At 39.3% G+C, this 26,347-nt stretch overlaps 1 long non-coding RNA gene and 1 pseudogene across 1 annotated transcript; both read right to left on the bottom strand.

Annotated features, from left to right (window-relative positions):
• Positions 1-42: 42 nt before the first annotated feature.
• On the bottom strand, positions 43-16,627 carry LOC122656652. The gene is made up of 3 exons (XR_006332134.1): positions 16,618-16,627; positions 9,798-9,802; positions 43-219 (listed from the first exon to the last, which is right to left on the bottom strand). It is a non-coding gene; the product is annotated as an uncharacterized LOC122656652 (long non-coding RNA).
• Positions 16,628-25,216: 8,589 nt separating this feature from the next.
• LOC122656433 lies at positions 25,217-25,762 on the bottom strand (annotated as a pseudogene).
• Positions 25,763-26,347: the final 585 nt, after the last annotated feature.

Below are 26,347 nucleotides of genomic sequence, written 5' to 3'. Positions count from 1 at the left end.
CTTTCTTGGGGGATTATTGGAACTGAATCGCCACCTCTCTCTCTGAGTCTTATGGGGTGAAGGTGGTTTCTCTCCAATAGGGCAACTTTGGATCCTTTGGCATTTTTTCATTTCCTCGATCGGAAGCTCTTCCTCTTCAATTGTCTTAATGGCTTAAGTGATTTGGAGGTGCTTTCGAGTTAATGTACGTCAGGTGAAGGCGAGTCAGATTCTGCTTTTCTTGTTTCTTCTTCTGGTTTCCCCTTTCTTCCCTTTCTTTACTATATGTGTGTAACTCTGTGAAATAATCCAGCTTTTGCTGGAACTTTTGAGTGATAATTGAACCTTTTAACTACATAATTTAGTCATTTTGAGATGGGTTCCTTGTGAATTATCAATATCTATCTTCTTTTGTATTTAGCCATTTATGATTTCTGGTGTGAGTAAACATTCTTCAATGAGAGTGAATGAAGGGCCAAAGAATAATTTCTTCTCTTCTCTGTCGATCTCTCTCTTATCTGTGTTTCTGTGCTTGTCTTCTTGTTATTGATGTTGGGGGAATCAGCTTTCCACTTGATTGCATGTACATATGGAGTACTTTCTGTACTCATTTAAAGGCTTAGTACTGGATGGATCTCTTTATTAATATGGTAGTTAGTGGCCATGGTTAATTGAGATATTAGAGAGAAAGGAGGTTATGATTTCTTGGTTTTCTATGGAGGAGTTCTTAATAATTATGGTTAATAGTTAAGGAGAGAATTATTGAGGTTTCTGTAGTTCTACCTTTGTGTTTCCCACACTCTTCCTTTTAATGGTTTCTCCTTGTAGACTTGTGCAGTGGTAAATAGGGATCTGTTGAAGATGGGGATTGGGGGCAGGGATTATAAGGAAGACGAAAATGTTTAGTGATTTCAAAGTGTTTAATTAATGTTTAGTGGTCTAATAATTGCATGCATTATCCAGATAGATAAGTGAGTTCCACCTAAAATAATAGTTAGTAACTTGATAATATTTTGGGTAAAATATTTCTCATTCTTTAACTTCTGCCTGTGTAGCACGTGAGATTTAGTTCAAACTCAAGGATTTAGAAAAGGAGAACCAAAGCAGAAACCCCCCTTTTTTTAGGGGAGGGGGGGGGGGTTGGGGTTGGGGTTGGGGTTGGTGTTGCAACAACCTGCAACCCCACTTCTCTTTTCTCACAAATATTCAATTGGATAGTCAAAGTTTCATCCTTGGCTCTTGAAGAATAGTCACCAATTTCTGTTCTATTTTTCTGCCTATAAGAAGAAAAGGAGGAGAGAGAGAGAGGGGGGGTGAGGGGAAACAATGTGGAATTATATCAATAGAGATTAAGATACATACCTTCATTAGGTCCAAGATTGCATCCCAAGTTGCTCATAGTTGAAGCTTGTCTTTCCTTTTGAATGACTGCAACAACAATGTGTTTCCTCTTTGATGTATGTGATTGACCTGTCTTCTGTCTCTTCTGTGTCTCTCTCTCTCTCTCTCTCTCTCTCTCTCTCAATAACACTAAGATGATGGTTCTCTTTGTGTTCCATCAACCGAAGAGATATGCACTCAATCTCTACTTATATTTCTCACCATCAAGGGATAAGTAGTTGAGGGAGTTACAACTCCTACCTATATAGCCGTTTAAAGTAGTGGCAATTATGTCCACATAAGCCAACATTCTCCCACTTGGACAAAATTGCTACATGCCAAGTAGTGTTTAGAGTTATAAACTATATATGACCATTTCAATTATGTATATTCAAAATGTCGATGACTTTACGTTCACAATGAAAACTTAAACTCATGGATCATGGTGGTCCAAGTTCTCAAAATTTAATTCCTTCCATGTATGACAATGAATTGTCATTCCCAAAATGTACCTTTATTTGACAACTTAATAGAATTAACTCCATGGTTAACTCTTGATGCAAATTTTAAATGTCCTTTAACTTAATAGTCATTGTCATTCTCTAATATATGTGCATAAAAATTATGAGATTGACAAATAACATGACAATATTACTTTAATTTGAATCCATAACCAATTAGTCACATGATGAATTCAACAATCCTACATGACCTACAACAACAACAAACTCAGCCTTATCCCAACTTAATGGGGTCGGCTACATGGAACCAAACAAAACAAAATAGGGAAAACTGAGGTCTAAACAACAAAGGGGCATGAATAGATGGGGAAAAGAGGGATGAGAAATTAGACGAGAAATGAAAATTGGAAAATGACAAATGAAAGATTGAAAAAAAAAAAAAAATGGACTATGGAAGTAAGAGAAACGAGGCATAGCCTAGCAACCCAGGAGAATCTCAGCTAAATGGGGTTTATTACATGGATCCTTGCCCTCTAATAGGCTCTATCCGAGGCCATACTTGTTACAAGATCTAGGCTATGCATGTCTTTCCTCACAATTTCTCCTATGGTCATTTTAGGCTTGTCCCTATTTCTTTTAACTCCTTCAATCGGGATCATATCATTCCTCCTTATTGGGGCATTTCTAGGCCTCCATTGAACATGACCATAACACCTCAAACGAGTCTCTCGAAGCTTGTCATTGATCGGGGCAACTCCCAAGTCAGCTCTAATACTCTCATTCCTTACTTTATCATTCCTAGTTTTTCTGCACATCCATCTTAAGATCCTCATCTCTGCTACACATAGCTTCTCAATATGACCCTTCTTAACTGCCAAACATTCTGCCCCATACATCATAGCCGGTCGTGCAACAGTCCTATAGAACTTTTCGTTTAAGCTTTAAAGGAATACGTCAGTCACACAGCACTCTAGACGCACCTCTCCACTTCATCCATCCCAATTTAGTTCTCTGTGAAACATCATCCTCTTTGCCAGATGAGCACATTTATGTGTGAAATTTTAGGCATAAATTATACATTTTACCACATTGGAGAGTTACTTGCTTTCTTGTGCTTTTCGGGGTTTAGGTGAATTCTTGTAAAAATGAAGGAGATGATGCTAAGGAGATGTTTTAAGCTTTTTAAAAGTGTAAATAGATGCATAGCCCATCGAGTCGCTTCGCAATGGTTCAAACGACACTTAATTCGAGTTGAACGAAGAAGTTATGGCCGTTTAAACGACGCGCGTGAAAATGGTCTCAGGGGTTTATTTATAATTATTGACAGTCGGATGGGGACAAAGTGAAGTGGAAGTTCAGATTTTAGGGGCCTTAATGCAATTATCAGAAGTTACTTTACTGTACCCGAAAGATTCCATTTGGAAGGATCTCGGACAGTTCAACTTCAACTTGAGATATCTTGGGCTCCCCACTCCGAATGGATGAAATTTGGGTCCATTTTGTGTGATTTTTCGCAAGGAACACAATGGTGAGACCTATATAAGCACCCCATGCTCCACGTTTTCAAGGACAGAATGGGTATTTTATTTATTCTCAAGGAATCCTAGTCATCACCCTTACTCTCTCTCTCCTCCAACTTCTCAAGGGCACTTCGAATTCTACTTGGGATAGATTTATATTTTCTCATCTATGGAAGGTTGAAAAATCAAAGATGCTTTGATTTTATTGCTTGAGAAGATATCTACAAAGAAAGGAAGACTTGTTAGAATCTAAGTTTATTTTTCTGTAAATAGAAGGCCTATGTAAACAATCTTCTCTTCTTCTTTTCTTTCTATTTTTTTTTTTTCTTAGGATTCAAGGCATTGTAAAAGAGGAAAGAGAAGAGAATATTCTCTTTTCTTAGGAATATTTCTCCTACACTTCCATCTTCTCTCTTCTCCTCTCTTCCACCTATAAATACCCCCTACCTCTCTTGTAAAAATTTGCTCATTCACTTAGTGAAATTTCTTCTCTTCTTCTCCTTCTAATTTGTGATTTTTGGCTTTTCTAAGTTCTAGTTTGCTTTTATAATTTTTAGTTAATGCTTATAATAGGTTTAGTTTATGCTTTAATTTCAATTTAAGTCTTCAATTGGGTTGTAATTTCTTAATTCTAGTTTAGGTTTTAAGCCTTCTAGTCTAAGTTCTTAAGTTGATGACATGACTTGAAGATTTAGTAAGAGGAGGCCACAAGTTTATGCAAGTATTCAAGCTTTTCATTTACATTCACGAAGCACATCCAGGTTTTACTATCTAAACTCTCAATCTCATTCTCCATCTCCTCTATCTCTCTCTATCTTCTTCTTCTTCCCCCTCTATTTCTTTTATTTTAATTTTATATGGTTGTGGTTTATGGATACATTTTTATTCCCTTATTTCTTTTTATGTGGATAGTATGTGTGGCTGCATTTTTATTCCTTTCAATTCGCTTTAGATTGATAGGTTAGATGCTCATGTGTTAGGACGCCGATTTAATCCCTTAATTTTGTTAGATGCTTATGAGTTAGGATGCATTGATTTTCGTTAGTTTAATTAGTTTAATTTAACACTTTAATTTGGTTCATTTTGCATTACTTTTAAGTTAGTTAAATAGAGTGGCGTATATCTCCTCGTGTTCGAGTAGCTACGATTGACCCGTACGCTTGCGGTTTTGTTTTAACTCAAACAGCCACCTTCCTTATTTATGATTGACCCCAAATATCTAAAATAGTCACTTTGCGGTATCTCCCTTTCCCCAATTCACACCATATCAGTATCCATCAAAGCGTGACTAAAATTACACATCAAATACTCTGTCTTTGTTTTACTAATCTTAAAGCCTCTTGTTTCCAAGGTTGATTTACATAGCTCTAACTTAGCGTTAATCCTTGTTTTTGTCTCATCCACCAAAATTATATCATTGGTGAAGAGCATACACCACTGGACATTGTCTTGACTCTTGGTTAGGTCGTCCCTGATAAGCGCAAATAGATAAGGGCTTAAGACTAATCCCAGATATAACCCAATCGTAATTGGGAATTCCTTGCCCTGACCTCCCATAGATCTCACACTAGTCGCCACACTCTCATACATATCTTTAATTACATCCAAATATTTACACGATACCTCTCTTCACTAAAACATGCCAGATTAAATCGCTAGGAACTCGGTCATAGGCTTTTTCAAGGTCAATAAAGACCATATGAAGATTCTTCTTGCTATCTCTATAGCTTTTCATAAGCCTCTACAATAAATAGATAGCTTATGTCGTGGATCTACCCCTAGTTAGCAAATTCGGATTCGGGAATTATTCGAATAAAGAATTATTCGGAATGATTCTTTTTGTTAATTTAAGATTTCGGTCAAAAAAGCAGACATAATAAAATTCGGATTCAGATTCGGATTCGGATTCGGGAATTATTCGTTTACCAAAATAAAAGTCGGGCAAAAAATTCGGACATTATTTATCAATCAATTAACATATCTACATAAATTACAAGTAACATAAAATTGGGAATACAAGCATTTATAATCTACTAATTCCATCATTAGGTAAATTCCTCCTATAGAGAATACTGTAGTTGTTGTTTTTTTTTTGTTAAAAAAAGTCTCTTTCTTACTAACTCCTTTCTTTCTTTAATGTGAATCTTGCTATCCCCAACTCCCCACGGCTCCTATACCTATAGTCCAAAGTTCCAAACACATAATCCAAGTGAGAAAGACTCTTTCCATTTATCTTTATTTTTTTTTTCCAATTCTTCGATGGATCTTGATCTCGATTTTGGAAGAAAATATTTTTAAAGTAAAATTAAAATCCATCAATAACATTGAGTCACTAAGGTTAAGAAATTAGAAAATACTTACAGAGGCAGACGGAGAAGAGAGACAGTCTCGCTGGCTGAAATCTGAATAGAGACGGAAAAGAAGAAGATAGCTTCAGATGGAGTGTTCCAATCTTTGAACGAGGCAGCAAATTTGAAGATGGGATGTGGGAATGTGGGATGGAAGTCACGAAAGTACGAGATAGCTGTTGCAGCCTTGCAGGTAGCAAGGTTGTTGCTTGCAGCGGTGGCCGGAGTTGGAGAAGAAGAAGCGCCCTAGAGTCCCAGACGGCAGACTTGGTCGATTCTTTGACTCTTTGTCTCTCTCACAGACACAGAGTCACTGTAAAAGGGTTAAACTGTTAAAGGGGTGAAAGTGCAACCCTAGGGGAATACGTAACGGGATTTTTTTTGAGTTTTTTTAATTAACCGAATTATTCGGATACAATTCGGTTCGGCCGAATATAACGCGAGTTTTTAAATAATTCTAATAAGTCGCGACTTTTTTCGATTTGTATTTTTAATTCGAATTCGGCAAGAAATAATCGTATTATTCGGAATAATTCGATTCGGCCGAATTATTCGTGAATTAATCGGAGAATTAAATAACTAGGGATCTACCTAATATAAAACCAAATTGATTCACCGAAATATGAGTCTTTCTTCTTAACGGACTTCAATAACCTTCTCTCAAAGTTTCATAGTGTGACTCATATGACCTACATAATGTAAAAATACCTTGAGTGGAAGCCTGGCCTACATGATGTAAAATACCTTGGGTAGAAGCCCTTTGGAAAAGGATTTGCAATCATTTTATATCAGTGCTAATATCTTCTATAATCACTTGATGATTTCGAACAAATTCTTTAACAACACAGTATTTGATCTCAATGTGTTTACATTGAGTCGAACATGTGTTGTTGGAAAATCATATTGATGTACTAGCACAGAATACCCATATTGGTTTCTCAATACAAGGAACAACCTTAAAACGAAGTGCTTCAATCATGAGGCTTGAGATATTGCCTTATAGCATCCCACAACTTCTGCTTGTATTGTAGAGGAAGGTTTTTTTTTTTTTTTTTTTTTTCTTTTCTTTTCCGCTTTACACCCTTCCAAGAGACCGCTCCTCTAGCAAGTAAGCAATTGTGTCCCAAAGTAGACTTTCTCACCCAATATAATCCACATCTAATGCATCTATAAGTTAGCATATGATCCTTGGTACCCTTTAGATATCTTAGCACCTTCTTTGTCGCGATCCAATGTGACATACAAGGATTCTGTTGGAATCTTCTTAATGCTTCCACTACAAAGGAGATATCAGGTCTTGTATAGACTTGAGCATAAATCAAGCCGCCTACTGCAAACACATATGGGATATTTTGCGTCTCATTCTGCTCTAATTCATTCACGCCTTCACGGGACATTGTTGAAGACAAAGTTTGTCTCGTTTAACAATGGTGCTACAATTGGTTTGGAATTGTCCATATTGAGCCATTCCAAAACGTTATCTATATAACCTTTTTAGGATAGCCCTACTTATTTGACCTATCTTTATGGATTTCTATGGCTAAAACATAAAAAGCATATCCCATGTCCTTCATATAGAAATTATTTGTCAAGAATTTTTTGGTTTCATGTGGCAAACTAAGATCTATGGCTTGTGAAAAACGATATTGGATCTTCTTCCATTCTATATCAAATCCACAATGTTGGAGGTGAACAAAATAATCCGAAGAAATCACCGATGTTTTTACTCTTGAGGATCGTTGTAAAACCAATGGATTATTATTAATATTTTCATATTGATCCAATGGTTTATCAACAAGTTGATCTTGATTTGGTATTTGTTGATAAGGAAGTTCCTCATGATCCACATGTAATGGATCAAATATCATAGGTAAAGGAAGAATCATGGATCCTTCACACTCGCATGTGGAAATTTCCTTTGGTAATGAATTCTATATCTTGTGTCTATGAACTTCTATTGATTTCAATATCCTCCCGAAATTTGGTGTTATTTGACTCTATAATGGTAGGTTTGTATGTAAGGATGTCAAAATGGAATCGGAACCGAAACCAACCGTCTACGATCGAACCGAATCGAACCAAATCACACCGCAGAAAAATGATCCGGTTTTGATTTTATAGGTTCTCTTCCCGGTTTGGTTTTGATTTTCACCATAAAACCGTGGTTCTAAACCGAATAATAAACCAAAAAAATCGAATAGAAACCGATACCTCTTACTTTAATACTAACCCATGCATCAGTTGGATTAATTAATAACATATAATTAATTTAATAAATATAATTATTGCATCAACAAGAAACATAAAATAAGTAAAATGCCATGTGTTAACTATATATTATATTTGTTCAAGTATGAATTGAAAATTATGGATGATATTAAAATGGATTAACACAATCCTACTTTTTAATAGAAGAAATAGTTTGTTCATCATGTGAGAGTAGAGAAGAAAAAAAAATGGAAAAACAAAGAGTAGGAAAGGAAAAAGGTAGGTGAAGAAGGGAAGTTTTTTATTTTTATCACATAGGCATCGGAAATATGATGAATGAGGGAGACCGGGTGAGAATGGGGAAACACAGGAATATAAAGCCCTTGAAAACCAAGGTTGTCTTCATTACTGATTCCCAAAACGATACTACACAAACCGCATGTAAACCGGTTGTGAATCGGATAACGAAAATCGAATAGAAATCGGTAAAACCGGACCATATGTAAAACGATTCTGATTTTGACTGATTCCAATCCGGTTCGGTTTTGATTTCACCTTATCAAAATCTAAACCACACCGCAACCGAACCGAATAACCAAAACCGCACCGTTTGACACCCTTATTTGTATGTTGGCAATAAAATCTGTAACCCTTGGACCAGTCTGGATATTCTATGAGTATGATCGAATGCAACCCAAGAGATGAGTGAATTAGGGTTGTGACCAGTTTAACACAATGTAACATGCACCCATAATTAATCAAATTATCACATGATGACAAATAAAAGAAACAAATAAACAGCAAACATATAAGTGTCATGGAAGATGTTGTCAAATGCTCAAGATAAATTGTGTGCAAGGAAGAGATTAATGTGTGAATGTGTGTGTGTGTGTGTGTGTGTGTGTACAGAGAGAGGGGGTGGAATGCACACAACCAATCTTAGAGTGGTTCGAACCCAAATGACCCTATGTCCAATAGTTTGATCACGAACCAAGGCTTTACTCCAGCATGGATCCCTATCTAGCAGGAATCAAGCCCTTCTACACTCAATCTCAACCCCTCCAATTGAGGACCCGAGCTATATAGGCTAAGGATTTCCTTATTCAGGTCACACATGCCAAGGATTTTCACCCGGACCACACATATTACATCCGCGCCCGGATTTGCTATTAATTATAATTTCTCTCACTTGTGACGTGTAGATTCTGCTGCTGTGTACGCTGGTGAGCTGTTTTCACTTGTGGTCAAACCTAGCCACAAGATAGTTGACCAGTTCACGGGTCTGTCTGTGGAGGAGAGGTTCCTTAACCGGCAGTGGGGAAGATTTATCGATGGTGATTTCGTCGACCATCCTCCTAGCATGAGTCCCCGGAGTGAAGAGTATCGGAATGTGTTCCCTGTGTCCCCACACCTAGACACCTCTTTTGGCGATGAGCTTAGCATCACGATCGAAAAACTCTTCTGGATCACGAAGGATACGTCGTGACGATCGAGGGGTAAGACACTACCCTTGTGAATGTTAGTATACCTTCCCCTTGTTGGCCTTGAAGTGTGGGCTACAACCTAGCCAATTCCTTTAGGGTTCTACCCTTAACAGCAGCAACGGACACACGAACGGACTCATAAGGACCACATCCGTCCGTTAGTCCGCTCGTGTTGTTTTATGCTTTTGGGTGTTTTCCTTATGTGGGACCCACATCCCATGCCCCGGGCATCCTATCTAGGCACCTAGATAAGGTGGGCTCCACCCTTGGTCTCCTTGGCTTGTGGGTGTGCCATATAGGTGGACCCAATTGCATTTTAGGCTTTTAAATGAGTTTTAACCCTTAAAGTCTTAAGCCAAACAGGCCCTAAGTGGTGATTAGTTTTAAGGGCAAGACTTGGCCTTTGAGGCTCATTACTTCTCCTACCAACCCAAGAATGTTGGAGACATGGAGCATTGAAGACTTTGGAGGAGGGAAGCTTGAAGGGAGTTGTGGAGGTGGAAACCACCCATTAATCCATCCTTGAGGTGAATGTCTTCACCATTCTCCCTCTCTTTTCCATTTTCGAGTTGGGGATCCCCTTGGGATCGATTCCAAGCTTGGGGTTTCCCTTGGGAACCCAATAATCCCTAATGAATGCTCCCTTTGAGAGCCACATCCCTTTTCCTTGCTGCCTTCATGGCTGTGATGACCTAATTGTCGTTCAAGCATTAAAGACCTAGTTTAAGTTTGGGGAAAACCTTGGAGATGGATTCAATCCCTTGAATCCTCCAAGTTCTTTAAAGTACTATGTGTTTTGGACCTCCAACGGAGGTTTGGACTCACCTCCCTAACCCTAGGACCCTTGTGGTTCCATGGATGAAGGGCTGAAGGTGGAAATCTTCTCGAATTTCAAAGGAAAGTCGATGGATCAACGAGCGGATCCACTGTCGTGTTTCCGCCCATCAGTCCGTCCGGTATAACCTAGTTGTCTAGCTTGGGCGGAGCCACGAGTGGACTCACTTGGTAAATCTTCTTGTAGCTTAGTTCGCTCTTGGGAATGTCTCAGGGTTTGGACGGATGCACAAGCGGATTCATGTTCCACATCCGCCCATGAGTCCGTTCCATATATTTTCAGGGTTTGGCTTGGACGGATCTACTAGCAGACTCACCTGGCTGCCTCCGTTCCTGCATCCACCCTTGCTGTCTTGACCCAAACTTCAAATAAATTGTTGGGACCCTTCATGGGACCCACCTATACACTTCTAACATTGTTCTCACGCGTCCTCAGACTTCGAAATCTGTATGGGAGTGCGTACACCAAAGCAAACCTTACCAAACACACCGAATGACAAGCAAGCAAACTGTGAGTGAGCTTTGGGTCATGTTTGGGCTTGATATATAATATACAAATAACTATATAGATTACATGATGATTTTTATGCCTGCATTCATTCTTGCTATGTTGCATCTTTGCATATAAAATCATGTTGGATACAAATTGGTGAAACGTGGATATGTTTACTTTACTTCATTATATCGGGTTACGGTGTTGGGTATGCCAGAGCCAGAACCCCAGAAATTCTTATTATATTTATTGTTTGCCATGCTGACCTGTGTGCGCCGTGCTGTGCTGGTACCCGGGTACTAGATGGAATGGGACGTTGATGCACCCAGAATACCTCTCGGGACGATAGGACTTGCATGTAGTATATCTGTGGCTAGGATTTATGCTCCCTTATGCTATGATCCTTGCCAACAGGGATTTATGTGTTGGATAGTCTGAGCACCTATTGCCTGTGGAGGTGGGAGAGGCCAGGTCAGGGGTAATGATGACTATTGGGGTCTGTCATTGGGTGGTTTGATGGCTTCTACCAGCGTAGGCTCCCTTATGATAATTAAGGTTTCACTGGGGTGATAGGTTAAGTGACCTTCAGTGTCTCCCGAGTTATCACAGTAGCATACACCATGACTTAGACTGTTTGTTAGGTGAAAAATATATTTAACATTTCATGCATCATAAACTATGTGTGATTGTGTATATGTGCACTCCCCTTTCCCCTCACTGGCTCAGTGGAGCTAACCCCCTGTGTACATAATTTTTTAGATTTTGATGCAGATGGTAGCTACTTGGCTGGCTTAGAAGCTCAGCCGGCAGAGTATGACAGTATTGGTGTAGAGGAGCCTGAGTTTGTGTCAGATGAACACTGCAACGGTTGCCCCTGTGATGATTGTGCTTACGGGCACTAATGTTGCTTGGGGATTTTCCCCACCTTTTGACTCTTTTGGGGCTTTGAGCCTAGTATGAACACTTTTTGTAATAATATATTATTATTCTGAGTAGTTATGTCATGGTCAGTGGTAGTCGGTGTTAAACTATTACTGTATCACCTAGCTAGCTGAACATATTGTAACTGTTTTATGTAAATATTGCTTCCGCTCATATTATCTCTGATGTTTAATGGAATATTTCTCTCTTTTACGCAAATGTAATCATTTGGGTGGGCTCTTGGTTGTTAACTATGGCTTGGGACACTATGTCGTTGATCCTGGTAAGAATTGGGGTAACGCGTGTCATCCTAATCACCCTCTTGACTGTGCTTATGGACTAAGCTTGGGATAGGGGCTTGACAACACAAGTCAAAGATTTCCTTTCCATAAGTACGTGAAGTACAATATAAGCTACACAAGATCACTTTAAAACAAAATGGCTTCTTCTTTTCAAGCCTGTAATTATCACACTTTCAGCCCAGTTGATTAGCACAAGATACCCTAAAGATGTAGAATCCGATGCAACACTTGTTCATAGCTCTTTCAAAATGGTGTAAACATTGTAGCTCAGACACAACAGCTTCTCAAGATGATGGATTGATTTAAGCTTGGTCATTCTTGTTTTTTTGTTGTTGTTATGTGTATCTGTTCTCTTAATATCAAACAACTCTGCTTATTTATAGGCAACAAACTAGCTATTGGAGTCAACAAACTAGCTGTTAAAGTCAAAACTAATTTTTCCATTCAAATGATTTTGATTCATCCTTGTATTTCCAAGGAAAACTAGTTATTGGAGATCCACTTCTATTTTAAGTTTGTTGGAAATATTAAATCATTTTGGTCTCCAATATTCAATATGTATTTACTAAGAAAAACTAGCCGTTAGAGCTCCTCAACATCAGTGAAGATGTTTAAGAATCTCACACAAGTGGTTAGAGTCCTTGTGGCTGATTAATAACAAGCCAAAGCCCAGTTAAAGCTTAACGATATAGCATTAACTTCTATCACACGGAAGACTGTACAGTTATCACAGAAGACAGTGGCTGCAAGGACTAGACTAATGCTCTTAGATTCAAACAAAAGCTGGTTACAGAAGACTATGGGATCGTCTGTCTTGAGATCAGAAGTGACATAGAATTTTCTACAATTTCTCATTTAGGCACGTTTGTCCATCACTTCTCATGGAAGACTGTGATTAGTAACTAAGGCATTTTTTTTAAGTCAAAACACCTAGTTTCTTGGGTTTTCCCGTTTAGGTTCTTTTGATGTCATTTTCTTTGGGCTTTTCACATCTTATGATTCATGTATATTAGGATTATAGAGATAAACCAATTAAGCTCAATCCTAATATCTTGTCTTGAAAGATTCTTTAACTTGATGTAGCTTTCAGCTCTTCAATCTGTCAATACCATGAACGACCGACTTCAACTCCCGAAAGTCCGTCCTCAACAGTTCTTCTTCCAACCAACATAACACCTTTGTCTTCAATGATTAATCCTCAAATACTTGGGTAACATCAAACTCTTAGCACATTAACACACATGTTAGTACACCCAAACATACATCACACAATGGTGTTCATATCCTAAACACATTATATTATTAAAGATCCAATACTATAAAATATCCACTAACTGTTATTTCATCTAATTTTCTTTCATATGGGTTATATGCTCTGACTTCAGCTGGGCATTTCCAAATCCGTATGTGTCTTAAACTAGGTTTCCTTCCTGTCCAAAGTTCAAAAGGTATCTTTGAAACAATTTTTGAAGGAACTCGATTCAAAACATATACAGCCTTCTTTAGAGCTTCACTCCAAAATGACAAAGAAAGATTAGAGTTACTAATCATACTTCTTACCATATCCATAAGAGTTTGGTTTCTTCTTTTAGCAACACCATTTTGACTTAGCGTGTCGGGGATTATATAAATGATACCTTGCTCTTGTAAGAACCGGGTAAATGGATCAAGTTTTTGTCTAGGCTCTGTGTATTTATTGTAGTACTCACTACCTTTGTCTGGTTTAACGACTTTGATATATTTTTTGATTGTTTTTCTACCTCTACTTTATAGTTCTTAAAGATGTCTAATGTCTCATCCTTATGATCTATTAGATGAAGATACATAGATCTCATATGGTCATCAATAAAAGAGATAAAATATCTCTGACCATTCGGACACGGTGTGGGAAATGGACCACATATATCTGTGTGCATGATTTCTAACATATCACTGCTCCTCGTTGTACTCTTTTTATATTTGTTTGTTTGTTTACCCTTTACACAATGTCAGAGAAATCTAGAGGTTCAAAAACCCATTTATTCAAAAACCTTTGGATCCTTACAACAAAAATATGTGATAATTTCTGGTGTCATAACTTAGAGGATCTTTCATTATTAATATTTCTCTTGTTGGCTAAACAACGGTCCAGGGATCAAACCATGGTTCCCTAGGGAGACCAAGATATTTATCTTTAGGGTTTTGCACGCCCTGGGTTAGCCCATGGTGTCCCATGGGTGCCCCATTTTAATTTTAGGGTTTCCCATGGTCGCCCATGGGAACCCTGGTGCATCCCTATTAGGGTTTCTCCTTCCCTAATTTTAGGGTTTCCCATGATCTTTCAAAAAGTTTATATCGCATGTGACAATATTAAACTAAAATGTATAAATGTTCAATACAAAGGTGAACCGGGTTGAACCGGATCGAACCGGGTTTGATGGACACACACTTGTCCAACAATCTCCCACTTGTACATCAAAGCCAATTCCCCATACATTTTAAACCCATGCCCTCCATGTGTTTCTCAAACACTCCTGGTGACAAACCCTTTGTCATGGCATCAGATACATTTTCAGTTGTGTCCACTTTGGAGATACTCACGTCACTCTGCTGGATAATCTCTCTGATGAGGTGATACTTCCGCTGCATGTGCTTGTTCCTCTGATGAGCCCTAGGCTCCTTAGCTTGTGCAATGGCCCCTCTGTTGTCACATAACAGGAATAGGGCCCTTGACAAGATCGGGGACTACTCAAATGTTAGGAACTTCCTAACCCAAACACCTTATTAGCCGATCACATGATGCAAGGTGTTCATAAAAATAGGGATCGACTATAGATTTCTATTTTGTACTCCTCTATACAATGGCACCTCCACTCATTAAACTCGTAATGACTCACAATACCTACTGCATAGCAGACGTCCGGCCTCGTGCATAATATAGCGTACATTAGACTTCCTACTGCTGAGGCATAGGGAATCCTCTTCATCTCTTCAATGTCTGTCTGAGACTGAGGACATTGAGATCTGGAAAGACTGACTCCATGTCTGAAGGGAACACTTCCCCTCTTGGAGTTCTCCATACTAAATCTGGCCAGGACTTTGTCTATATAGGTAGCCTGTGACAAGCCTAGCATCCTTTTCCGGCGATCTCTTACGAGTTTGATCCCAAGGATATAGCTAGCTTCACCAAGGTCTTTCATCGAAAACGTTGTGGATAACCACCGGATCTCGATGAAAGGAATCCTACATCGTTACTAATCAGCAATATGTCATCTACGTATAAAACAAGAAAACATACTGCCCTCCCACTGATCTTCTTGTAAACGCATGGTTCATCCATGTTTTGATCAAAACCAAATGATTTGATTGATTGATCAAACCTAATGTTCTAGCTCCTGAAAGCCTGCTTCAGCCCATAAATGGACCTCTGCAATTTGCACACCTTTCTTTCTTCCTCCAAGGAGGAGAACCCCTCGGCTGTTCCATGTAGATTTCCTCTTGAAGGAACCCATTTAGAAATGCGACGCACATCCATCTCGCGATCTCATAATCAAAGTGTGCTGCGATAGCCACTAAAATCCTGATGGATTTCATCATCGCTACTGGTGAAAAGGTTTCCTCATAGTCTATACCCTCTTTCTGGGTATAACCCTTTGCCACCAGTCTCACTTTGAATCTCTCGACCTTTCCATCTGCGCCCTTCTTCCTCTTGAAGATCCATTTACATCCAATCGGCTTGACGCCAAGTGGTGGATCGACTAGAGTCCAGACCTTGTTGGAATGCATCGAATCGATTTCAGAGCGCATTGCTTCCAGCCACCTAGTGGCATCAACATCCTTTAGAGCCTCAGAGTATGTCATCGGATCATCATCCGATTCAACCGATACCATGTGGAACTCTTCCACTGTTTCCTCTTCGGTTAGAAGAGTTAGCCTGGTGGGTGGTCTAACAGTCCTCCCACTGCGTCGAGGTTCCTCAGGTGTTGGTATTTCAGCGGGTATGTCAGTTGGTCTCACTTCTGGAAGTGACGTTTCTGAGCCATCTGATAGCTCTTTTATGACTACTGGTTTGGACCTCTGGGTCATCATTTCTTCCTCCAAAAATGTGACATGTTTACTTACAATGACCTTTTGGTCAACTAGGTCATAGAAATAATAGCCTATCGTGCCTTTGGGGTAGCCTAAGAAATAGCATCTCGAAGTCCTGGATTCTAACTTGTCTGTCTGTTGCTTTCGCACATGTGCTATGCAACCCCATACCCTAAAGTGTTGAATACTGGGCTTTCGCCCTTTCCACAACTCAAAGGGTGTTTTGGCTACAGACTTAGATGGAACCCTATTCAAGATATATATCGCCGTCTCTAAAGCGTACCCCCAGAAAGAAAGAGGCAGCTCACTATAAGTGAGCATCGTCCTGACCATATCCAATAGGGTCCGATTGCGTCGTTCGGATACACCATTTTGTTGTGGTGTGCCTGGATTAGTTAGTTGACTAACTATCCCTTGGGATATGAGATGTTCTTTAAACTCATCCGATGGATACTCCCCTCCACGATCTGATTGTAAGGACTTGATGAGTTTATCGAGCTATCTTTCGACCTCGGCTTGGAATTCTTTGAATTTATCAAAGGCTTCCGATTTTCTACGCATCAAGTATATGTAACCATATCTAGAGTAATCATCGGTGAACGTGATAAAGTACTCATACTCATATCTTGCTTGTATGTTTACGGGTCCACACACGTCAGTGTGTATCAACTCCAACAGATCTGTGGCTCTAGCACCTTTATTGCTAAAGGATTTCTTGGTCATTTTGCCCTGAAGGCATGACTCACAGGTGGGGAATGGTTCCACCCTCAGACTCTCTAAGGACCCATCCCTCACCAATCTACTAATTCGGTCCACATTAATGTGACCCAATCTTAGATGCCACAGATATGTTGAGTTCACTGGAGCTGCTTTCCGTTTCAAATCAACATTTGAAACAACATTCGTTTTAATAGGGCAATCTAGAAAATACAAACCACTTTGCATATATCCGGATGCCACAAAGGAATTATTGAAACGAATAATCAATTTAGAATTAAAGGAAAATCTATATCCGTCCAAAACAAGTTTTGAAACTGAAATTATCTTCCTCTTGAAAGAGGGTACATAATAGCAATCCTTTAAAACTAAACTAGCAGAACTAAAATTTAAAATAAAAGTTCCCACAGCCAAAGCCATGGTCTCAGCTCCAGAGCCCATCCGAAGACGCACTTCATTTCTTTCTAGGTTCCTTGTCTCCTTGAACCCCTGCAAATCATTGCAAATGTGAACAGTGGATCCACTATCCACCAATCAAGAATTGGTCGGTTCAAAAGACAAATTAGACTCATAAAGAACGTGAACATCATATGTACCTTCTTTAGCAGCCTCTGTTTCATCCGGCTTCTTGTCTTTCAAAGTTGCCAGGTAAGCACGACAGTTTCTTTTCCAGTGACCCTCCTTCTTGCAATAGAAGCACTTGCCTTTGCCTTTATTACCAGACTTCCCACCCTTGGCTTTCAGGGTCTTGCCCTTACTTCCCTTTTTCTTCTTCTTCCCATTTGAAGAAGGTTTTACCTCAGTTGCATTGACCTCAGCCTTGTCCTTTTGCAAGGACGCTTCAGCCTCTACCAGTGCATTAGCAAGCTCGGTGAGCTCCATCTCCTTCTCGGACATCTTGTAGGACATCCTAAAAGGTGCGTAGGCAGAAGTTAGTGAAGCTAAGATCACATCAGTCTTGTATCACAGGCTGAAATCAGTCCCCATGGATTCCAGTTTTTCAAACAGATTGATCATTTTCATTATATGATCCATCACTGGAGTCCCCTGAGACATCTTGGAGTTATGGATTTGACTCACCGCATCAGAATGTGCGTGTGTCAACTGCCTGTTGAACAATTCAGCAAGCTTATCCATTTTACCCCTAGCAGTGCGTATATCCTTGACTGAGTCTACAACTGATTTTTCCAACGATCCTAGGATATAGAGTGATGCCTTGGAATCCCTCATGAGGAACCCTTGCATCTCTTCATTTGCCTTAAAATCGTTCGGGTCGGGTTGAGGAGGAACTTGTTCATCTAGAATTGTGTACATCCTTCAAGATCAGAGCAACTTAATGCTCGGTACCAATCGACATAGTTTGTACCATTAAGTTTGTATTCGCTAATGATTGTTAACAGGTTGGAATTAACGACAGCCATCGTATATTAATCTACACATGCACAAGTAAATAACCACATGCTAATTAATGACCATTGAAAATAATAAATTGAGCACATACACATCAATGGTCTTTCATGATTTGGGTTTCCCTCATAACCCAAAAGATGAATTGGATACCTACAACCCTTGCATGCATAAATTACCCTGTCGGGAGTCATTATACACACAATGGTAGTGTGGACTAAGCTGTCCGTCTCATGGGCTTCCAATATTTTCGGCCACCTGGGTGTCATGTCCAGATCCTATCGGCTGACATACACCCAAGTCATGTACTTACCTTCGCATTAGTTAGAATCATGGAATCATGAAAGATGGCCCACGTCGCAGGTGCCCTCTCACTATCCATACCCTAACGTATCTAGATGGAGGTAAATATAGATAAATGCGTGACGAAGTCCTGGCAATGTCCTGTCGGCTTATGCGGGGTCATGTCACACATTTTCTACATTTATCTTCAATAGGAGGCCATGGACATGTCTACCGATTAAGACTAGTCCATATCATACATGTATTGTGAATAAAGAGGGATTAATTAACTCTCACATACATGGATAGATTTAAACAATATAATTAATCAACATTAATTAAAAGTGATTATGGGATGGGGCATTTTTATGCAATTAAAGAACCCTCCCAATAAAAATAAAACTAATAACTTTGGGTGCATTTATCATGCCATGGATGCCACGCCGATCATCTCCTTCGCCCGATCACGTCTTCAAAGTAGGTGACTTGCATCTCCATAAGCTTTGAGCACCACATGTGGATCACCATCTACATGTCCTGGGAGTCCTAACTCCTCTAAAATTACAATGGAAACCTAGAAAAATTCTATACACTTTTCTTTCCATAATAATAAAGAAACCCCGCATGGAGAAACCAACCCACCATTTGGGTTGCCCATGGGGTGGAGTACATTTGTTTATAAAAAGAAAGGGGAGAGAGAGAAAGAGAGAGAAACATCACATCCACCCATAACCCCATGTATCACATACATAAACAATCCATCCATTTATTAGAATGTCATTCCCATAATCACATCATAATATAATTTCATGCATGGGCATTAAAGCAAGTGAACCAAAATTTCAAAACATGGATTCCTTCAATTATTGAACCACCACATCGCATGTGATATTATGTATCTAAGCCCATAAAATTAAAATCACATTTTAATTGCAAGTGGGTAAAGAGGGAATCTCTTCACCCATCATCATCCTTCAAAAACAAAACAAAATAAGAAAATTCTGTTTTGAAAAAAACTAATTTTTTTTTTTTTTTGGTTAAACTGGAGGGAAAACAAGGGGGGTGCATGCACCCACTTGCGCAGTCGCAGCACTCCTGCGCAGCCCATAGGCACAGGGCCCACGGACGCAGCCTTGGGTTGTAGGCCGCAGCCTCGCCCATAGGCTAAAGCCCACGGACAGCAGCTGCAGGCCCGCAGCCCGCAAGCTTGCGCCCGCAGCAGAGCCCACAAGGGGATGCGCACAAGGGTAGGTTCATGGGGAAGGGCGTGCACGAGGCTTGGCAGCGTGCGCTCCCCCACATATAGAACATGATTAAAAAATTTTAAAATAAAAATTAGTAATCACAACCTAATTGGATACATGCTTCAATAATTGGAATAAACAAAACAAACCAAATCCATCATCACATGGGTAGGTTGTTACACTAACAACCTTGTAACTACCCATGTGCACATGGGAAGATTGTTACAACAACCATATCCTAACCACCCATGTACCAACTTGCATCCCACTCATGATAATCATATTAACCATTAATTATCTAATATTCATGGGTGGGAAAGGTGGCTCTGATACCACACTGTTGGCTAAACAACGGTCCAGGGATCAAACCATGGTTCCCTAGGGAGACCAAGATATTTATCTTTAGGGTTTTGCATGCCCTAGGTTAGCCCATGGTGTCCCATTTTAATTTTAGGGTTTTCCATGGTCGCCCATGGGAACCCTGGTGCATCCCTATTAGGGTTTCTCCTTCCCTATTGCATTTCATAAAATTAATTATCACAATAGGGACGGAGAAACTCGTCTCTAATCCATCACATGGCAAGAGGGATCCATCCCATACTCGAATGCGCAGCGGAAAATAATCGATTCGAGTTTCTTTCGCATCCCATAAATATTAATAATCAATGAACAGAAGGAATTAATAAAGAACTGCTAACCTGGTGAGCCTCAAGTGTTGCTCCTCCAATAGACAGTGGTTCTTCCTCCAATGAGCGCTCCAAGCAAACAGATTCGAACCTCCAATGGTGCTACCAAGGTTCTACACGCCAATCCCGATGCCCTCAAACTCCTCGGCCACGATCTAGGGTTTCACAAACCCTAACTCTCAAACACAGTGAGAGAAGCAAGAAGAAGAAGAGAGATCACAAGAGGGAGAGAGAGAAACCAAAAACGCAGGAGAGAGAGTGTCTGCTCCAAAAACATGGAGAGCTTCTCTTCTGCGTATTTTTGGTCCCCTATTTATAATAATTGGGTTTAATTAAATCCTAGATAGATTTAATAGAGCCCTAGTGAGAGTCTGACTCTCTCTTTCTCAGTCTGGCAGTTCTGTTTAAACTCAAAGTGCTACACAGGTGAAAAAGTAGAATCTAATAGGGAAAGTATTAATTAGATTCTTTATTTAATTATTAATGGATAATTACAATTAGCACCAAATCCATTAATTAAATAAAGAGCCAATTAAATTAGTAAATTCCAAATAACTCCCTATATGATAACAATTTATCATATACAACCCCCCACTAATCAACACCATCATTATGGAATCTAGGGCATGTACACATGTACTTGCCAAACCCCAATCCATAGTACATGTCCATATAAGAGCATCGTGCATCCGATCGGGTCCGCAAAACTCGATAAAACACTTTATTTGAAATAACTATAAATAATGTATCATTTTATGTAAAATAAATTTTGCAAAACCATTTCCAAAATGGTACTCGATCCGATTCATCCGACCATGCACGAGCAGTCTCTATCTTGGTGTTCCCCAATCGGGCAGTGGTGACCGTGTTGGATAACTCCTTCACTCACAAAGTGTTCACGCATTCCCAGAACATCGGCTTTGACTCGCTTGAGTCTCAGTCATTGATGAACCAAAGAATGCGATCACACTTTGCAAAGGACAGGTTCCCTCAGTACGGGTGCCGGTGACACATGTCTATCCCTTCCTACATCCGGCAAGAATACATGAGGGAATTGACAAAGTAGATTCTTCGCCAATGCACACATCAAACATGTGAGCACTCGCATTCGTACCCTGACATCACATGTCTAGGCATACCCAATGCGACGACCATATGATAAGGGTGCCCAGCCCAAACCCTAGTCGTGACTACCATTTTAAGTATAACTTACGGACACGTAATGCTCAAAAAGTTTATATCGCATGTGACAATATTAAACTAAAATGTATAAATGTTCAATACAAAGGTGAACCGGGTTGAACCGGATCGAACCGGGTTTGATGGACACACACTTGTCCAACATCTCTTAATGCCAATATTATGTGAAGAAGGTAGAAGATTACTTTTATACGTGGAATCTAAATGAATTAAATATAATCCATCCATAAAAGATCCAGAACCAACAACTAAATTGTTCTTAATATTCTCAAACATTGTTCCAACAAACTAAAAATTAAAACCATATGGTGTCAACATAGAGATCCATAATAAGTTCTTAGAAAATGAAGGAACATAAACAGTGAAAATCCTAAGCTAAACATGCTTGGGATACTTCATATACAGTTTAAAATTACAGATTTGTCGTCAACACTCATGCCATCACATATGGCAATCAAATCATGTAATAAGCATGAACATTATTTCATACATCTATCAAGAAGTCTAGGCATGATTAACATGGATATTCAATTATAGAAAATAAGAAAATAAATACAAAAAATTATGCATAAAAATACCCATATGTCTACACTCTACTTAAGAGGGGAGAAACACGATAAATGGGGTGGGAGATGGATCTAACACCTAAAATAGGAGGAAAACCCAATGAAAGAGCAATTAAAACATCTAAATAGTCCTAAATAAACTAGGACACCCAAATTAAAATGATGAAACCAGCAATTCGAGGTAATAGAAAAAAGGCAGAAATCTATCCTAAACAAAGAGAAAAATAACAAAAAAAAGAAAGACAAAAAGGGCAGAAAAAATAAAGAAAAATCGCTGTAGGAAGCTAAAGAGCTAAAGGAAAACTTGGTGTAAAGGATCTCTTACAAAACCCTACTAAAAGTTCATATAACTGTTCATTGCACCACTGCCCCACTAAGGACAGTAGTGATGTGTGTTCAGTAGAACAGGGATTAAAAACCACGAAAGTAACAGAATTAAACTAAATGAAAAGTAAAAGGAGGAACACTTACTTATCTACAACTTTCGTGAAGAAGCTGAAGTGGTTAGAGAGGCCTAGACTTTGGTTATAACGGGCTCAAGCCGGACTTAGCGTAGCAAACTAGCAACTCTAGCTCAAAAAATACTCCAAATTGGCATAATATGTGTCTCTTTTGTATCTAATTGTCAGAATCCCCCTAAAATATGAGAGGGGTCACATATTTATAGCCTTAGGGTTCAAAAACCGTATAAACATGTGTTTTTAGTTTCTATTCTTAAGGGATCTTTTTTCTTTAAGAAGAAGGGTCTATCTTGGCTTTGGATGGAAGGAGATCATTCTCACCCACAAAAGCTAGGTATCTATGATCTTCTTGGATAAGTCTTTTAAGTCCTAAAATGTGTCTAGTGGGGAGCTAAGGTCACAAAGCATGAAGCTCAATCAAATTCCAAGCTGGTTATATGCAAATCCCTGAAATGTTGCCAAAATGACATAGAATGTTCTTTGAACAACATAAAGTGAAAGAAAATGGTGTCGTTTGAAAACAAACGATGCCGTGTCGTTTCTAGCCAGCATTAATCTGGTATGAAATGACACTAAGGGGAGGGTTTCAACAAAGGTTTAAATATGAGCCGGCTATGGTCTTGGTCTCTAGGGTTAGTTTGGGTCTGCCTAAACATGTCAAAACCTGTATCCATTGTTTTGAAAATTAATTGATCATGAGAACTAAGAACAATGCCCAAGGCAAAGGGGGAACACTATTGAGTATAACTAGAAGATCACTTCACATTTCAAAAAATTCCAAACTCATCATTGTCTAGGTCACTCTGGGATGACAAAATGAGGTGTCTACACAATCTCCAAAGAAAGGACAAGAAGAATATGGGTGAAAGGGCAAGTACCTAATCCCTCATCAAGGAAAGAAGGGTCACAAGAACAAGCACATGACCCAAGTTCAACAAGAAACAGGTGGAAAAGGTAATCAACATTACCCCATACGAAAAGACTCTCAATGGGTAATTTGTAAAAGAGGGAGAAAATCTCCCCTATTGTGGGTTCCACGAACCTTGGTTTGAAGAGAATGCCAAAAATCTAATACCAAAATTTTATTTTTTTTCTTTGTAAATAATTTTGATTGGTTGAAACTTGTAGAACTTGAAGAAGTTGAGTCCAACATTGCCTGGACAGAAGAAAAATACCTTGGAGTTAGAGATATTTTTGAAGAAAACATAACCATGCTAGCTAAGGACAATGTTGGACTCAACGGATTGGATTCGGCTCGGATACGGATCGGATGTAATCGGATGCAGATCGAATTCGAATTTTCGACCATCCGTTTATACCTCTGCCTTGTGTAACCCGAACCTTCCTCCCCCTAGTGGATACAATTCACTCTCAATCCATAGTTTTTATCATGATTCTCTTTTCCTCATATTGTAGAACCTGTTGAATCTTCAAAAACCCTCAAGATCGTTATTTACTTAATTTTTTATAATTAAGTATTCGGATTCAGATTTTTATCGGAGTATTCGGATTTTTTTCCGGATATCTCTAATAGAATACGAATGCCCCTAAACAGATACGGATGCGGATCGAATTCAGATTTTCGGTTATCCATTTATAGCCCTACAGAAAAGGTTCCAATACCTCAAGATCTGATCCATCCAGCTGAAGGAATGATACCAAATTGCAACATCAAAATGAAGTTAGGCATAGTCACAGATGGAGAGAACGAGAAAGTCGAGTTGGAATTCGATTCGTCACCCAAGTTGTTGTCATCATCCAGGCCAGAGTCATCATCGTTGTCCTCGTCATCACTAGAATACAAGTCTAGGTTAGGTTTAGGATTTCTATTTCTTCCAAAGTGTCAGTTTCATTTCAAGAACTTCTAGAGAATTTTGTTAATGCTAGTATTGATTCCGCTTATATTGATTTTTCTCTCCTTCATATTGAGGAGGATGATTTTAATAAGGGATAATTACACTGTGACCCCCTAAGGTTTATCCTAAATATAGAGCAACCCCTTGTGTTTTAAAAATACACAGTCGCACCCCTTGAGTGGACGGTGTTAAATAATACAATGTAAAATATCAACTTTGCCCTCTTCTAATATCATTAACCAAAAATTGTTAAATAATACAATGTAAAATGCCAACCTTGCCCTCTTCAAATCCTCTTTCCTCTCTAACCTTTCTCTTTCTTCTTCTTGACTTTTTTTTTTTTTTCTGGCTTCTTCTCCTCCTTTGTGTTGCCATCGTTGCTTTCATGGCCGCCATTCCAGCCAACCCTGCAACTCCAGGCTTCTTCCAGGTACAAAGAATGGAGCGGCTTGAACCCAAGAACACATCTGAGATGAGCACAGGGCGGTGTTGAAGAAGAAGAATCACTCCTCGTATCTTTCTTAATAATCCCCAAGAGCAGATCTGAGATTTGCAGGGGCTGTACAAGAGAGGGGAAAGGGAAATGGTCAGTGTCTCCATCGCTTTATCATTTAATGAGCATTTGGGGATTAAGAGAGTGAGATCTGAAGTAGGCTCTTTTTCATTTAATTAAGAGAGTGAGATCTGAATTGGGTTCTTCTTCTTCCCTCATTTAACTTTTTTTTATAGCATAAAGCAGGTTATCAAAACCAATTGGTTAAAATAGTTACAAAAATGAGTGGACTGACCTTGCACAAAATACAACTAAAGGTAACTTCTACGCAAGGTTGTAGATCTTCATTAAGAACAAAAATAATGCTTTAAGAGAAACCAATCCCTAATCCATAAAACTCAAACTCTTTCTAGCTAAGCAAATGAGATGCATACATAGAACAAGTGCCTAAAGTGTTCAACATCCTTCCCCTACATGATCATCTATGTGAATGGAATACTCCCTGCATTCTACCTTTACAACCCCACATTTACCTAACAGATCCGACGATGATGTTGTTGATGGGGATGAGGATTAGCTTCACTAAGAACCTAACGAATCCCATCATGACGAAGCTAGCAGCCATACGAAAGGCGACCTTTGTGAATTCTTTTCAATCTGGCTAGTGGCAGCACTTGACGAGGCGATACCCTATCCTTAGCAAACTCTCTCAATGGATCGACGACGGAATCTAGCGCATCCATGTCTGAGATCTTCCTTCGTTCTCTCCTTTTTACTTTTTCTTTTCCTTTTCCTCCGAGAGAGAGGAACAAGATTCAGTTCTGATATTTTGTTCCAAAAGAGGACTAAAAATTTTGCCATTTAACTTTATTAAGTATCTGGTGGGTTCAGCCATGAAGCTCGATTTTCTGATGCCGACGGTAGTAGTGTTTTGATTTGAGAAACGACTCAAACAAGGTTGTTGGTCGTTACCCTTTGTTACCGCCTATCGCTGTAACTCCCATGGTAACTGCAACTCACCACAACGACTCCCTGTCGCCTACGTTGCCGCTTTTGCACTCAAACGCGACCCCCTGGTCACTGCCTTCTATCGCTGTTGCACCCAAATGTTGTGCCTTCCTGCTGAGGCCTCTCTATCGCAGGTAATTTCGAGTAGCAAGGGAAAGGAAAGGAAAGGAAAGGAAAGGGAAGGGAAGGGAAGTTCAGGCTTCCCTAGGGACAAAATGGTAAGCTCACACCCTATTAGGGGTATATTTGTCATTTTAAGGTATCAAAGGCCAGCCAACACATCAGCAACTAACGAGAATGCTTTAACGGATGCGGGCTGAGTGTAACAAGTACCCTAAACTCAGGGGTGCTGGTTGTATATTTTCAAAACACTAGGAGTCACTCTGTATTTAGGATAAACCTCAGAGGGTCACAATGTAATTTTCCCTT

Source organism: Telopea speciosissima, chromosome 3 (genome assembly GCF_018873765.1).
Source record: "Telopea speciosissima isolate NSW1024214 ecotype Mountain lineage chromosome 3, Tspe_v1, whole genome shotgun sequence".
Classification (NCBI taxonomy): domain Eukaryota; kingdom Viridiplantae; phylum Streptophyta; class Magnoliopsida; order Proteales; family Proteaceae; genus Telopea; species Telopea speciosissima.
Note: the sequence above shows the minus strand (reverse complement) of the source record. Positions and strands in the feature narration are given on the sequence as shown.